This window comes from Panthera leo, chromosome B1 (assembly GCF_018350215.1).
Source record: "Panthera leo isolate Ple1 chromosome B1, P.leo_Ple1_pat1.1, whole genome shotgun sequence".
Lineage (NCBI taxonomy): Eukaryota > Metazoa > Chordata > Mammalia > Carnivora > Felidae > Panthera > Panthera leo.
Window position 1 is genome coordinate 49,753,124 of NC_056682.1, and position 16,104 is coordinate 49,769,227.

Below are 16,104 nucleotides of genomic sequence, written 5' to 3' on the forward strand. Positions count from 1 at the left end.
GTGAGGCTAGCTCCTGCAGCCAAGGAAACAGCCAGGGACCAGAGACTGAAGGAAAGAGCACTGGACGTCTGTAACCTGAGCACCTCTTCTGTAAAATGATAGCTAGGCAATGAATGGATAGTCTCTTCTAGATTGAAAATGCAATCATTTTGTGATCTAGCGATACTGAGAGAATAGTCTTAAGGAAACCTGAAAGGAGAAGTAAATAGCAAACCCACCCTGGAAAGAATAGTTGGTAAAGCAGTCTTCAAAATTATCACAAGGCCAGTGACCCAGATGGGAGATGCCAGGCAAACACATGAATATTACCGACTTCCAAGATAAGGGCAAAGGGGCGCCTGAGTGCCTCAGTCGGTTAAGCGTCTGACTCTCGATCTCAGCTCAGGTCATGATCTCGTGGTTCGTGGGTTCAAGCTCCATGTCGTGCTCTGTGTTGACAGCTCAGAGCCTGGAGCCTGCTTCAGAATCTGTGTCTCTCTCTCCCTCTGCCCCTCCCCTGCTGCGCTCTCTCTCTCTCTCTCTCTCTCTCTCTCTCTCAAAAATAAATAAACATTACAAAAAAAGTTTCAAAGATAAGGGCAAAACAAGAGGCTCTGGGTGCAGCAGCAGGAGCAAGCTGAATTTATGGGGCTGGGGAAGCAGGCCAGCTCAACAGATAGAATATGGTAAAACCACATGATGAAAAATTTGCAGCCAAATAGAAGTAAACATGAAAAGTGGTTGCTGCTGCTATGTTTTGATCCCATCAGTGCTATGCTGTGATTGAGTAGGTATAGCACACAAGGGTGTAAAATACGTGAGAAGTGTATGTCCTATTCAGGTCACACTCTCTGCAGGTGCAAAGTGGGAGAAGAGAAAGAAAGCAACGTGCTATAAGTTACAGAGTATCAAGGAATCAGAAAGCCACTCTGAGCTGCAGTTTCCTCATCTATAAAATGAGGGTCATAATACTACCTTCCTCACGGGGTGGCTGTGACCTGTTATAACACTCAGAGCAAGCTAGGGCTCAATAGAATAGCTATTATTATTCATTATTATAATGCAATGCCGAAGCTCCAGAAAGCTGCACAGTCCCTTCAGCCACTGATTCGGAGAATAAATCTTCCAGGACCATGACTTGCCAAAGTGTCCTGAGTGGGGAGAGTTTTCCAGAGGGTTCTTCCCCCTCCCCCCATGGCATTTTGCATTTACCTTTATTATAGCATTTGTCCATTTAAATTTTTAATTTTAATTTTTAATTTTAATTTTAATTTTTTGTGAGATAAGCCTGAGTGAGGTCATTTGTATGCAGAATGTTGCTTCTTTACCCTCCAATTTATTTTATTCTGGAAGGTCCAAGTTATATGGGACCTTTTTTGTATTGAAATATATATTGTGGAAGTTTAAAGTGTAAATGTTGATTTGATACATCTATAGATTACAATATGATTACTATTGTAGCATTAGCTAGCACCTCTATCGTGTCACCAAATGATCATTTGTTTTTTGTGGTAGGAATAATTAATATTTACTATCTTAGCAAGTTCGATGTCTCTAATACAGTATTATTGTCTAGAATTACTATATTGAGCATTAGATCTCCAGGATTTATTTATCTACTAGTTTGTACTTTTGTTAAAAGTTTATTTATTTTGGGAAAGAGAGCATGAGCAGGGGAAGGGGCAAAGAGAGGGAGAGAGACAGAGAATCCCAAGCAGGCTCTGCATCGTTAGCATGGAGCCCAAAGTGGGGTTCAAACTCATGAACTGTGAGATCATGACTTGAGCCAAAGTCAGACACTTAATTGACTGAGCCACCCAAGCACCCCAGTTTGTACTCTTAAACAACATTTCTTCTACTACCCTACTTCCCCAGCCCTTGGTAACTGCCATTTTACTCTCTCTTTTTATGAGTTTGGCTTTTTTTAGATTCCATATGTAAGTGGTACCATATGATATTTGTCTTTCTCTGTCTGACTTACCTTAACTTAGTTTAATGTCCTCAAGGTTCATCCAGTGTTGCAAATGGCAGGATTTCCTTCTTTCTCATGACTGAATAATATTCCATGGGGTGTGTGTGTGTGTGTGTGTGTGTGTGTGTGTGTGTTTGCAAACACACCACATCTTCTTTCTCCATTGATTGACACTTAGGTTGTTTCTCCAGGGGATTCTTTCTTTTTTTAATGTTTATTTATTTATTCTGACAGAGAGAGAGAGAGAGAGAGAGAGAGAGAGAGAATGCATGCACGAGTGGGGGATGGGCAGAGAGAGAGGGAGAGAGAGAGAGAAACCCCAGCAGGCTCTGTGCTGTGAGCACCGGGCTCAATCTCACAAACTGTGAGATCATGACCTGTGAACTCAAGAGTCAGACACCCAACTGACTGAGCCACCCAGGCTCCCATCCCGGGGATTCTTAGTAGGAATAATTATTTAATACCTAAGCTTTGACTTCTTGTTGACACCCCCCACCCCGGGAGCCACTGCATCTATAAGCAGGCTGAAGCTCCTGAGGAAAATATTGAAGGAGCCTCACCTGGAGGTAGGGAAGGCCAGGGTTCTAGAAGAGAGATTTCCGACTGATTCCTTTGCCATCTTTAAGATATTGATTGGGTTGTATTGTTTTTAAGCTTTAGGGGAATAGAAAATGATGGGGAGACTGAAAAGCAAGAACTGGCCAAAGTCCCCAATAGTTTGAATGTCTGAATCCAAAAGGCTCTGAATTTTTCTTTACATTTTTCATGAGAGGAGGAAGGTAGATTAGAGGCTTGGTGCCTAGGAGAGATGGGGATACCCATTCAAGGCCTGGTGTCTTTCTCTGATCGCTGTTCATAGGTATAGTAAGACTGGCCATTCACTCAGAGAGACTGGAAATATTAAGGCACACATTGTGGAGAACAATTGAATATGAAGAATCAAGAATTTTACAAATACGTTATCTTTTGGACCTTTAAAGAATGAAAATGGTTACATTTTGGAATAGCTATACAATGTTAGTATAGAACCATTAAAAATGACATGCGCAAGAAAATGAGAAATGTTTAAACACAAAAGATAATTTGCACAGAATTAGCAATTGTGTGTGTGCGTGTGTGTACCAACATGCGAAGGATTGTCCCAATATGTAAAGTGTTTGCTTGCGGGTAGTGGAATTGTGGGTGCTTTTCTTTGGTCTAATTGTTTACACTTTTCTGTATTTGCCACAGTTTATACAGTAAGCACATACTACTTTGATTACTTGGTGGCAGACGGAGGCTGAAACCGACCTCAAATCTCCTCAGTTTCCTTCCCAATTCTTTGAATCAGGTTTATTTCCTGGGAGGCCCCTCTGAAAAGTTTTGAAGGTTACGCGGGGCCCTCCGGGGACGGCGGTGTCTGGCTCGGGCGGGTTTCTGCGCGTCCCTTCCCCCACCGCGAGTGCAGATGGGGCTGTGCGGCCAGAGCGGTTCCGTGTCCTCAGTCCTCCGAGGAGCGGGGCACCGGACGCCCCGTTGCAGCGCGCGGCGAATCCTGGAGAGGCTGCGTGTGGGCTCGTCGGCCCTCCACCCCGCGCGCCGCCGGGCCCGGCCCAGGAGCGGAGGCCACACGCGCCCCCCGCCCCGTCTTCTCCCCGGGCCCAGCGCCTAACCCTGGCCGCGGCGGGCGGAAGCGCCCGAGCCCGGGAGGGAGAGCGAGGCCCCTCCCCGCCAGCTCAGCCTCAGGGCGCGCGAGGCCGGGAGGGCGGCGGCGCGGACGTGCCCGGGCCCACGGAGGCCTCCCGGCACCACCCCCGGGGCGCGCGGCTTGCTCCCTCCGGGCCCAGCCCCGCGGGGGCACGCAGGGAGGGACGCGGAGGAGGTCGGTACCCGGCCCGCAGCCCGGACGCTCGGCCTTCTGGCTCTTTGGGCCCCTTTGTCCCGCAGTCGTGCTCGGCTGGCGGATCGGAATCGCGTCCCTAGCGGTGCGCGCGCGTTAGCGTCGGTGTGGGCTAGCCCGGGAGGCTGAGGGCTGGCGTTGGCGCTTGGCGTCCTTCTTCGCCTGGGCTGTCTCTCGACCAGTTTCCTCCAGTTCTGCCGCAGTTCTTCCCAAGGTTAAGTCTGCCGCACCAAAGGCCTTGAACCTGTCTTTCTCTTCTGTAAATCTGCCTTACCTCACCAGCTTTGGTAAACTCGTTACCATCCACTACCCTCTGCCAACACACGTGCCCAAGGCGAAATGAAATTTTACCTCTACTTTGCCATTGGGACACAAGATAGTGCCCTCTCACTGCCATCAACAAACATTCCCAAAGAAAAAGAGAGTTTACACTTGCCCCCTCACCCCAGAATCAGCTACATAATTTGCAGGGTCTAGGGCCAAATGAAAACTCTGGACCTCTTGCCAAAATGTTGAGAACTTCAAGAGCACTAAACCAAGACAGAAACTATACATACATTACATTACATTACATTACATTACATTACATTACATTACATTACATTACATAAAAATTAATGTTTATTTATTTTTGAGAGAGCAGGATTTGGGGAGGGGCAGACAGAGAGGGAGACACAGAATCAGAAGCAGGCTCCAGGCTCCCTCCGAGCTGTCAGCACAGAGCCCCATGCGGGCCTGGAACACCCCAATCTTGAGATTATGACCTGAGCTGAAGCCAAGAGTCCCAAGCCTAACGGACTGAGTCACACAGGTGCCCCAGCCAGGGACTATTGTCAAGTACAGGACCCTGTGTGTCTCCACAGGTGGTATACCCATGAAGCTGGCCCTACCAGCACCTTTTCTATTCTCAAGCCTGTGCTCTAACCCGCACCCACAAACCTTTGTTGTTAAAAGAACAAACAATCTCTTCATTGTGGCTAGTTACTAGAACTGGGGATCTTTTCCCTTGGTCAGCTACCTCCTTAAACTTCTTCACAGCATTGACGTGGTTGACTACACTTTTTCTTATAAAACCCCCTTTTCCTTTGGTTTCCGTCACAGGGCACTATTGAATTTCCCTCCCTCTCTGATGCATTTCTCCAACTCCTCTGCTGGCTTCCCATTCTCCTGTTCTGCATCTGTGTGTGTTCCCAAAGGTTAGGTCCTCTGTTCCTCATTTTCTCTCTAATTCCCTTGGAGAGACTGTCCTCCCCATTTTAGTCCCCACCTGTGTGCATGTAAAGCTCCAGTCATTATCTCCAGCCCAGATTTCCCTCCCAAGTCCTCGTCTTGCTTTTCTCTTAGGTGTCCTGGCAACTCCAATGTAACAAGTCAAAAATTGAATGTATGCTTCTTCGGCCTTTCCTTCCTTCTTTCCTTCTTTCTTTGTGGGAACTGAGCAACAAATAAACCAAGCCTGGGTCCCTTCTAAGTGCAGGACCTTCTTTGTGCAATGCCACAAAGCCAAGCCTTGCCACCACCTTTCAAATTATCTCCTCACAAAATATTTTAGTAATCAAAAAGGGAGGTGGGGAGTAAGTTTGCCATAGAAAAAAACTGTCAGGTACCATCTTGCATCATGACAGTTACATCACAAGTACTAGATAAATCGGTACTGTGTGCCGTCTGAAGATGCAACGAGCACACAGCCATTTCTGTGGTATTCCAGCCAAAGGTGCATAACCTGGTCTAATCATGAGGAAACACTGGACAAACCCAAACCAAGGGACAGCCTGCAAAATGGCCTGTAATATTTAAAAAAAAAAAAAAAAAAAAAAGCCAAGGCCATGAAAGTAAAGGAAAGTTGAGGAATTTTTCTCTAGGATGCAGATTTGAAAGACACCACAGTTGGGTGCAATGCATGATCCCGTGTTGGATCCTTTTGCTACAAAGAATGGTATTAAGATGACAGGTAAAAGCTGAATGAGTCTCTGAGCAAAGGGAATAGAATACTTATTTTGTACTATTCCCTTAGTATAACTTTTCTCAAAGTTTGAAATTATTTTGAGGCACCTGGGTGGCTCAGTCAGAGAAGCGTGTGACTCTTGACCTCAGGGTCATGGGTTCAAGCCTCACGTCGGGGTGTAGAGATTACTTAAATAAATACATATATATTTTTTTAAGTTTGAAATTATTTCAAAAGAAAAAGAAAAAAGAAAATTTACCCCCCTCCAAATTAGCTTTTCCTCTAGGCCTCTCCCACTTTCCAAGTTTAAAAACTTTGGGATCATCTTTGATTTCTCCCTCTTCCTCCACCGCCCCTCACCCCAACTCCTTTCTCACCACTTGACTACTAAGTCCTGTCAATTATTTTTTTTAAATATCTCTCACATAGACACCTTTCAAATTAAACTTCCAGCTTTTTTTTTTTTTTTTTAAATGATACTTCCTACCGCACATGATCGTTTTAAGGAGCGTTTGTGAAGAGAATTTGTATAACAAAGTACCATATAAACATAAAGTCCTATCTCTCCATCTCAAGCCTGGATTACTGCTGCTTACTGCTATAATTTTCTAACTGTTCTTCCTGTCTTTGGTCGCTATCTTTAACAACCCATCCTGTATACAGTTACCAGAGTAATCTGCCTAAAAGCACACATTTATCCTTTAGGGCCCTTGCTTCCCACGGTGCACAGTGGGGCTTAATCCATATTCCCTAGGAACACTGATGTTCTTTGAGTTGCACCAAGGTGGTCTGCCATCATATCAAATAACCATGACCTTTGTCCTATTCATAGAGAAAATAAAATTTAATGGATAGAATGTCCTCAACTTGTAAGTTTTTTTTCCTCTATGTATTTTTTTCCCATGTAGTAAGAATCCCAACTTTTATTCGCTATCATAAGCAGATGACAAACTGAATGAAAAAGCAGCAAATTAATAACACATATTTGGCAACAACAGATCATGTTTACTTCAACAGCTTGGTTTTCTCATGGGCACATGTTTGGTAGCTGAGATTTTTATGATGCATGTCAATTGTATAGTCATTGTCTTCCTTAAAATTTGCTTTTTTATGATAAAGTGAAATGTATCAAAATTTCATCATAAATAAGTTTGAGAAAAAACTGCACTCCCAAATAAATACCTTGACCTATTATTCAGGGTTTTTCCAACCTTATCGCTACTACTCCCCCTTCATGAATTCTTGACTTCAGACAAAGTTGTTTAATCTCTGTTCGCTTTTTCTTTTTTTTTTCCCCTTTTGCTTTGCACAAACCATTCCATCTCCCGGGAACTCTGTCCTGGCTCACGCCTGTCCAAACAAACCCCATACAGCCTTAAAGGACCAAATCAACTCTCCACTTGGTGAAACTTCTAAAATCATGATTATCTCTCCTTCTAACGCACTATGTTACATGGAAAACGCATGAGAAAGAACACAATGGTATGCAGCAGTTTCTCAAACATCAGAGGGCATAAGAAACACCTGGAAATCTTTCTAAAATGCAGAGTTTTGGGGGCATCTGGGTGGCTCAGTCAGTTAAGCATCCAACTCTTGATTTAGGCTCAGGGCATGATCTCATAGTTCTTGAGATCAAGCCCTGTGTGGGGCTCTGCTGTCAGCATGGAGACTGCTTGGGATTCCCTCTCTCCCTCTCTCTCTGCCCCTTCCTCTCTCTCTCTGTCTCTGTCTCTGTCTCTCTCTCAAAATAAATGATCATTTAAGAAAATACAAAATAAAATGCAGAGTTTTTTGTTTTTGTGAGAACATTTTAAGTTATATTCTTACCAAATTTCAATTGTACAATACAGTGTTATCAACTATAATCACAATATTTCTTGTTTTGAGAAAGAGAGAGGCATGAGTTGGGGAGAGGGGCAGAGGGACAGAAATAATCTCAAGCAGGCACCATGCCCAGCGCAGAGCCAGATATGGGACTCCATCTCATGACCGTGAGATATGACCTGAGCGGAAATCAAGAGTTGGACATTTAACAAAAGGAGCCACCCAGACACCCCTATAATCACAATGTTTTATATTAGATTCTCAGACCTTTTTCATCTCACAGCTAAAATTTGCACCTTTTCTTTCTTTCTTTTCTTTCTCTTTCCTTTCTTTCTTTCTTTCTTTCTTTCTTTCTTTCTTTCTTTCTTTCTTTCTTCTTTCTCTCTTTCTTTCTATAAAGTGATACCATGCAGTGATACCATGCAGTGTTTGTCTATGTTTTCCTTATTTCACTTAGCATAATGCCTTCAAGTTCCATCCATGTGGTCACAAATGTCAGGATGTCCTTCTTTCTTATGGCTCAATAATATCTTCTTTATCCATTCACCTGTTGATGGACACTTAGTTTGTATCCATGCCTTGGCTATCGTGAATAATGCTGCAATTATGGGAGTGCAGAGGCCCCTTTGATATCCTTTTTCATTTTCTTTGGATAAATACCAGATGTGTGATTCCTGGATCATAAGGTAATTCTATTTTAAATTTTCTGAGGAACCTCCATATTGTTTTCCTTAGTGGCTGCACCAGTTTGCACTCCCACCAACAGTGCACGAGGGTCCCTTTTCCCACATATTGCCAATATTTGTTATTGCTTGTGTTTTTTATTTTAGCCATTCTAACAGGTGTGAGGTGATATCTCATTGTGGTTTTGATTTGCATTTGCCTGATGATTAGTGATGTTGACTACCTTTTCATGGACTTATTGGTCATTTGTATGTCTTCTTTGGAAAGGTGTTTCTTCATTTCTTCTGTCCATTTTAAAATCAGATTATTTGGGTTTTGTTTTTTTTTTTTGCTTTTGAGTTGTATGAATTCTTTATACATTTTGGATATTATTAACCCCTTATCAGAGAAATGATATGCAAATCTTTTCTCCATTCTGTAGGTTACTTTTTCATTTTGTTCATAGTTTCCTTTGCCGAGCAGAACTTTTTAGTTTGATGTAGTCCACTTGTTTATTTTTGCTTTTGTTACCTTTGTTTTTGGTGTCAAATCTAAAACATCATTCCCAAGACCAATGTCCAAGGACCCCTATGTTTTCTTTTAGGGGTTTTATGGTTTCAGGTCTCACATTCAAGTCTCTAATTCATTTTAAGGTTATTTTTGTGTATGGTGTGAGATAAGGGTCCAGTTTCATTTTTTTGCATATTTGGCTGTCCAGTTTTCCCAACACCATTTATTGAAGAGACTGTCCTTTTTCCTTGGTATATTCTTGGCTCCTCTGTTGTAAATTAATTTACCACATATGTATGGGTTTATTTTGGGATTCTAGTCTGTATCATTCATCTCTGGGTTTGTTTTTATGCCAATACAATACTGTTTTGATTGCTGTAACTTTGTAATGTAGTTTGAAATCAGACTGCACTATGCCCCCATCTTTATTCTTTCTCAGGATTGCTTCAGGTATTTGGGGTCTTGAGTTATTCTATAGAGATTTTAGGATTGCTTGTCCTTTTTCTATGAAAAGTACTATCGGAATTTTGATAGGGATTGCATTGAATCTGCAGATTGCTTTGGGTCATATGGGCATTTTAACACTATTCTTCCTATCCATGAGCACAGAATATATTCCCATTTATTTGTATCTCCTTTAATTTCTTTCATCATTGTCTTACAGTTTTCAGTGTACAGATTTTTCACCTCCTTATTCTTAGTATTTTATTCTTTTTGATGTAATTTCTTAATTTCTCTTTTTGATAGTTTATGAGTATATAGAAACAACAGATTTTTTCTAATTTTTTAAAGGTATAGTCATTGTTTTTGAGAGATAGAAAGAAAGAGAGAGAGCGGGGGAAGGGCAGAGAGAGAGAGAGGAAGACACAGAATCCGAAGCAGGCTCCAGGCTCTGAGTTGTCAGCAAAGAGCCTGACGCAGGGCTCAAACCCACGAAATGTGAGATCATGGCCTAAGCTAAAGTCAGATGCTTAACCAACTGACCCACCCAGGTGCCCCAAAACAACAGATTTTTGTACATTGATTTTTTATGTCTCAGCTTTACTGAATTCATTTATTATATCTAATCGTTTTTTGGACAATCTTTAGGGTTTTCTACACATAATATCATGTCATTTGCAAATAGAGACAGTTTTACTTTTTCCTTTCTGATCTTTTATTTCTTTTTCTTTTATTCATTTCTTTTTCTTGCCTCGTTGCTCTGGTTAGGACTTCCAATACTATGTTGAATAAAAGTGGCAAGAGTAGGGCATCCTCGTCTTTTTTCTGATCTCAGAGGAAAAGTTTTCAGCTTTTCACCATTGAGTGTGATGTTATCTGTGGGCTTGTCATATATGGTCTTTATTATGACAAGGTATTTCCCCTCTATACCTTGTTTTTATCATGAATGGATTGAATTCTGTTAAATGCTTTTTCTTCATCTACTGACATGATCGTATGATTTTTCTCCTTCATTTTGTTAATGTGGTGTATCATGTTGATTGATTTGTGGATACTGAGAAAGTCCTATCATTTTAACCCATCGATTTATTTTCATCATTAGGGCCACTCTCCCTAATCCAGCCCTTCTTTATCTTATCCTGAATTTTGCTGCATCGTCAACGCATGGTTTTTGCTGCATGGTTTTACCCTCGTCTTTTACCTCTCAAATCTATCCTGTTTCTCACTAATCTTCTGGAAATGGTTTCATCAGATTATTTCTCTCTTCAACAGCCCACAATGCTCCTCACTACATCTTGTTCAGGTGTTGCCTGCCCTTGGCCCTGCCTTCTCCACCTGCCCTTCCTGCTCTGCCCTCACGGGACACAGGTCAAGCTTTGACTCCTCTCCCAGTAGCAAACCCTTTCCTACTCTTCTGGCTCCTACAGTTGCCTCCTCCTTTCTGCCTATCCAAGGCCCACCCTTCCTCCAGAGCTTGGGTCACCTTCGCAACTGCTTTTCGATCACTCCTGCCCACACTGACTTTGTTCTTTGAACTACAACTATGCTTAACATCTTTAAAATGCAGAGGTTCTCCAGTACTTTCTTGTCTATCAGGCACACCTTCCTGTCACATTGTTAGTTTCCTGGATTGCAGGGATCCTATCTTACCTTTAGAATCTTTTAAGGGGTCTGGAAAAGAAACAGCTTTGTTATTGAGTACAAACGATGGTATCTTTGCTAAATAACACTGATTACCAGGTGGATGGGGGCTCATGATGAATCAGCTATTCAGTGTTTCAACAATATTAACAAAGGATAAATATCTTGTGTTGGATATCACATTACCCACCCTGATATTTATGCATTCCCCCAGAATCATCACCACAGAGACCTACTAGTACTATTACTAATTACTAATAGGAGAGTCATCTCCTTTATGTGTGTTGGGGTTGAGATCACCAATCATGAGAATGCTGAAACTATTGGTGATATTTATTAAAATAAGCTTATTTCTGGGCACCTGGCAGGCTCAGTCAGTAAAGCATGTGACTATGGATCTCGGGGTCATAAGTTCGAGCCCCATGTTAGGCATGGAGCCTGCTTAAAAAAAAAAGAGAGAGATTATTTCTATCACACTGGGTTACAATTGGACCTTTCCTAGAGTGTTCTTTGATCTTTGAGCATGAATGAGTAAGACAGTTTGCTCGACAAATACGCCAGGTGCAGGAATTACATGCACTTCTTCTCAGGCAGGAACAGGCCACCCTGACAAACAACTCATCTACTCTTGCAGAAGCCTCTCTAGATTACCTTAGATCCCATTTGTGTGTAATGGTGCACTCATGAGGAGGCAGCAGTCACCACACTGGGGACAGACTTCTAAAAAGAAAAGAATACTCATCTAGATCAAATGCTACAGAGAGATCCAGTAGGATGAAGATGGGAGAAATGACCATTTGATTTGGCAATTAGAAGTATCCTGGGAACCTACATGCTATGGTATGAACGTTTGTGTCACTCCAAAATTCACGCTGAAATCCTAACCCCCAAGATGATGATTTTAGGAGGTGGAGGCCTTTGGGAGGTGATTAGGTCATGAGGGTGGAGCCCCCACAATTGGGATTAGTGCCCTTATAAAAGAGACCCCAGAGAGTTCCCTTACTCCTTCTACTATGTGAGGACACAGGGAGAATGCTGTGGTCTATAAACCAGGAAGCAGACACTAGACATGTCAGCAATTCGATCTTGGACTTCCCAGTCTCTAGAACTGTGAGGCATAAATTTCTGTTGTTTATAAGCCACCCAATCTATGTGGCTATATTTTGTTTGAGCCGCCCAACAGATTAAGACACCATGAGAATGCAATTGCCATGAGGGTGAGGCTGAGACCAGATTTCCTGATTTAAGGGGAGTAGATCTTGAAGAACAGAAGAAAGAGACGCATGTCACCTGCAGGAGAGTGTTTAGTGAAAATGAAGGAGAGGAACAAGTCTGGGTCAAATCATGACATTTTGGAAGCAGGTTGTAAATGTGAGGTGAAGAATGTAAGACATCTGAAAAAGGTTTAACTGAGAAGGCATGGTCCTAGGCAGCGCAGAGGATGGAACCAGGAGCCTAGGTGGGTGGAAACATTAGTTTCCGCGGGTGCCATTTTGTCAGAAACCTGGGTCCTCTCCCTTACAGACATAGCAACGCACAACTCTTAGAGTCTCCACCGCCGTAAGAGATGAGGCTGTATCTGAAACTGGGCTCTTAAACACATCTCTCTCTCTTTCTTTCTCTTTGTTTATTCTTCCATCTTTAAGTGTAAGATTGAGTAGAATTCGGTAGGTTCACATTGCTGTGTAGCCATCAGTACCATCCATCTCCAGAACTTTTCCATCTTCCCAAACTGAAATTCTGTACCCATTAAACACTTGGTGCCTCTGACAACCCCCATTCTACTTTCTGTCTCTATGAATTTGTCTATTCTAGGTACCTCATGCGAGTGGAATCACACAGTATTTGTCCTTTTGTGTCTGGCTTATTTCACTTAGCATTAGGTCCTCAAGGTTTGCCCACATTGTACCATGTGTCAGAAGTTCCTTTGTTTTTAAGGCTGAATAATATCCCGTTGTATGGATAGACCACATTTGTTTATCCATTCATCCATCAATGAACACCTGGGTTACTTCCACCTTTGGCTATTACAAATAATGCTCCTATGAACACGGGTATAAAAGATACATCTCTTAAATACTGTCTCATAAATATGTTTTTTGATCCTGCCAAAATTAGGGCTTAACAAGGTGATTTATTTCTACTACAGAAATCTCAGGATAAGTAGGAAGAATTTGGGCTATTTCTCAACTGGGATCTTAAGAGTAATGAGGGTATGAGATGTAAGGAGGAAGGGCAGAAATGCAGTGAGAGGAGAGAATGAACCCTCCTAAACTGAAAAGCTACAGGAAGAAAACCCAAGGTCAGAGTGGGGCCGCTGGCAATAGTTGACCCCGGGGTGGATGCAGAGGATAGGGGAGGCCACATGGTATTTAGAACCAACGCCAGGAAAAGGAAGTACAGATCTGGTTCCTGCCTTGGCTCTATATTAACTGGAACACCCCGGCAGGATCCATTAACATCTGTGAATCTTGTAATCCTCACCTGTATATTGGTGAAAGGAGTATCTTCCATGTTTGTCTCATGAGATTGTTTAAAGTTTCAAATGTGGGGGCTCCTGGGTGGCTCAGTCAGTTAAGCGGCCTACTTCAGCTCAGGTCACAATCTCGCGGTCCGTGATTTCGAGCCCCGCGTCGGGCTCTGGGCTGATGGCTCAGAGCCTGGAGCCTGCTTCCGATTCTGTGTCTCCCTCTCTCTCTGCCCCTCCCCTGTTCATGCTCTGTCTCTGTCTCAAAAATAAATAAAACGTTAAAAAAAAAATTTAAAAAAAAATAAAGTTTCAAATGTGTTGATCGTGTAGGAGAAAGGGCATTGTAATCTAGCAAATACTATTTTTAAAAATCTGGATTCTGATAAAATCAGGGCAGGAGCTAGAGAACCTAAATTATGGAAATACACAAAATAAAGAAAAAAATAAGCTTGGGGAGAATGTAGAGTGTTAGAGAGACTACTGTAGCATAAAAACTATAATTTAGGGCATAAAGAAGAACCTAAGAACTTATCTTGCTTTACCTACCTTTAAGACATACATCCTTTAAGATCCAGATCAGTGTTATCCCTGATTATAATTTTTCCTAGTCTCTCTCCCCACATAAAATAATCTGTTTTGCTGGGGTGCCTGGATGGCTCAGTCGGTTGAGCATCTGACTTCAGCTCAGGTCATGATCTTATAGTTCTTGGGTTCAAGCCCTGCATCTGGCTCTGTGCCTCTCTCTCTGCCCCTCCTCCACTCACGCTCTCTCTCTCTCTCTCTCTCAAAAATAAATAAACAGTTAAAAAATTTTAAATAAGCTGCTTCTCCATCATCAGTACTTGCCTCTATTTTAGTACTGGTAACTGTACATTTTGGGTGTTTCTCCCCTTTCTTCCTTTTTATTGTGATAAAATACCCATAACATAAAATTTACAATTTTAACCATTTGTTTTCAGTCTTAACCATTTTCAAGTGTACAATTCAGTGGCACTAAGTACATTCACATTGTTGTGTGACTGGCACCACCACCCATTTTCCAAAGCAGAAACTCTATACCAACTAAACACTAACTCCCCATTCTTCCCCCTTCCACAGACCCTGGAAACCTTTATTATACTTCCATCTCTTTGAATTTGCCTACTCTAGGTTCTTCATGTAAGTGGAATCATATAGTAATTCTTCTTGTGACTGGCTTCTTCTTCTTTTTTTTTTTTTAACGTTTATTTATTATTGAGAGACAGAGAATGAGCTTGGGAGGGGCAGAGAGAGGGGGAGACACAGAATCCAAAGCAGGCTCCAGGCTCTGAGCTGTCAGCACAGAGCCCGACACGGGGTTCAAACTCACAAACCGTGAGATCATGACCCAAGCCAAAGTCAGATGCTTAACCTATTGAGCCACCCAGGCACCCCTCTTCTTTTTTTTTTTTAAGATTCTTTTTTTTTTTTTTTAAGTAATCTTCACACTCAACATGGGGCTCAAAGCCACAAGCCTGAGATCAAGCCTGAGTTGCACACTCCAACAACTGAGCCAGCCAGGCTGGCTTCTCTCATTTAGCGTAATGTTCTCAAGGTTCATCCATGTTGTAGCCTGTGTCAGAATTTCCTTCCTTTCTAAGGCTGAATAATATTCCAGTGTATGTATAGATCACACTTAGTTTCTCCATTCATCTGTCAATGGACCCTTGTGCTGCGTCCACCTTCTGGCTATTATAAATTACACTGCTATGAACATGGGTATACTAGTATCTCTTTGAGTCCCTGTTCTCAATTGCTTTGGTTTATACCCAAATTGCTGAATCATAAGGTAATTCCATGTTTAATTTTTCCATAGCACTTGTCACTTTACAACCCTGCCAACAAATACACAAAGGTTCCAGTTTCTCCACATTCTTTGTCAACACTTGTTATTGATGTTTTCAACAATAGCCATCCTAATGGGTGTAAAGTGGTAGGTTACTTTTTAAAATATATATTTCTTCCTCAAAGTTCTGACTTGTTGGGTATTTGATTCAAATGAAATCAAAGACCTGAGCTGAATACATATTTCCCTAAGGGTGTCTGTATAAATATTCAAAATTGTCCCAAACCTCTCCCCAATAGGAGTAAAAATATGTCTTCACCCATGTCAGTCATGTCTGAATTTTCTTTTTTTTTTTTTTTTTATGAAATTTATTGTCAAATTGGTTTCCACACAACACCCAGTGCTCATCCCAAAAAATGCCCTCTTCAATACCCATCACCCACCCTCCCCTCCCTCACACCCCCCATCAACCCTCAGTTTGTTCTCAGTTTTTAAGAGTCTTCTTTGCTTTGGCTCTCTCCCACTCTAACCTCTTTTTTTTTTCCTTCCCCTCCCCCATGGGTTTCTGTTAAGTTTCTCAGGATCCACATAAGAGTGAAAACATATGGTGAATTTTCAAGAGACATAAATGGGTAGAAAAGGTGCTGCTCCCTGGACTGAGATAAGAGAGGAAGGAGCGCCCTCTTGTGCCCTTTCTCTGCCAGTGTCAGTGGATAAGGAAGCCCGCTGAGAAATGAACATTTCAGACCTTCTGATGACATTCCAATGACAAGTCAAACTCCAATCATGTGCCTACTGCATAAAAGAGAATGTGGAAATACAGAGCAAGTGAAACTGGGATCCTCTGAAGAATTCCCAATCTAGAAGGCAGGTGGGGGCACGCCTGGGTGGCTCAGCTGGTTAAGCTTTTGACTTAGGCTCAGGTCATGATCTCACAGTTTGTGGGTTTGAGCCGTGGTCAGGCTCTGTGCTGACA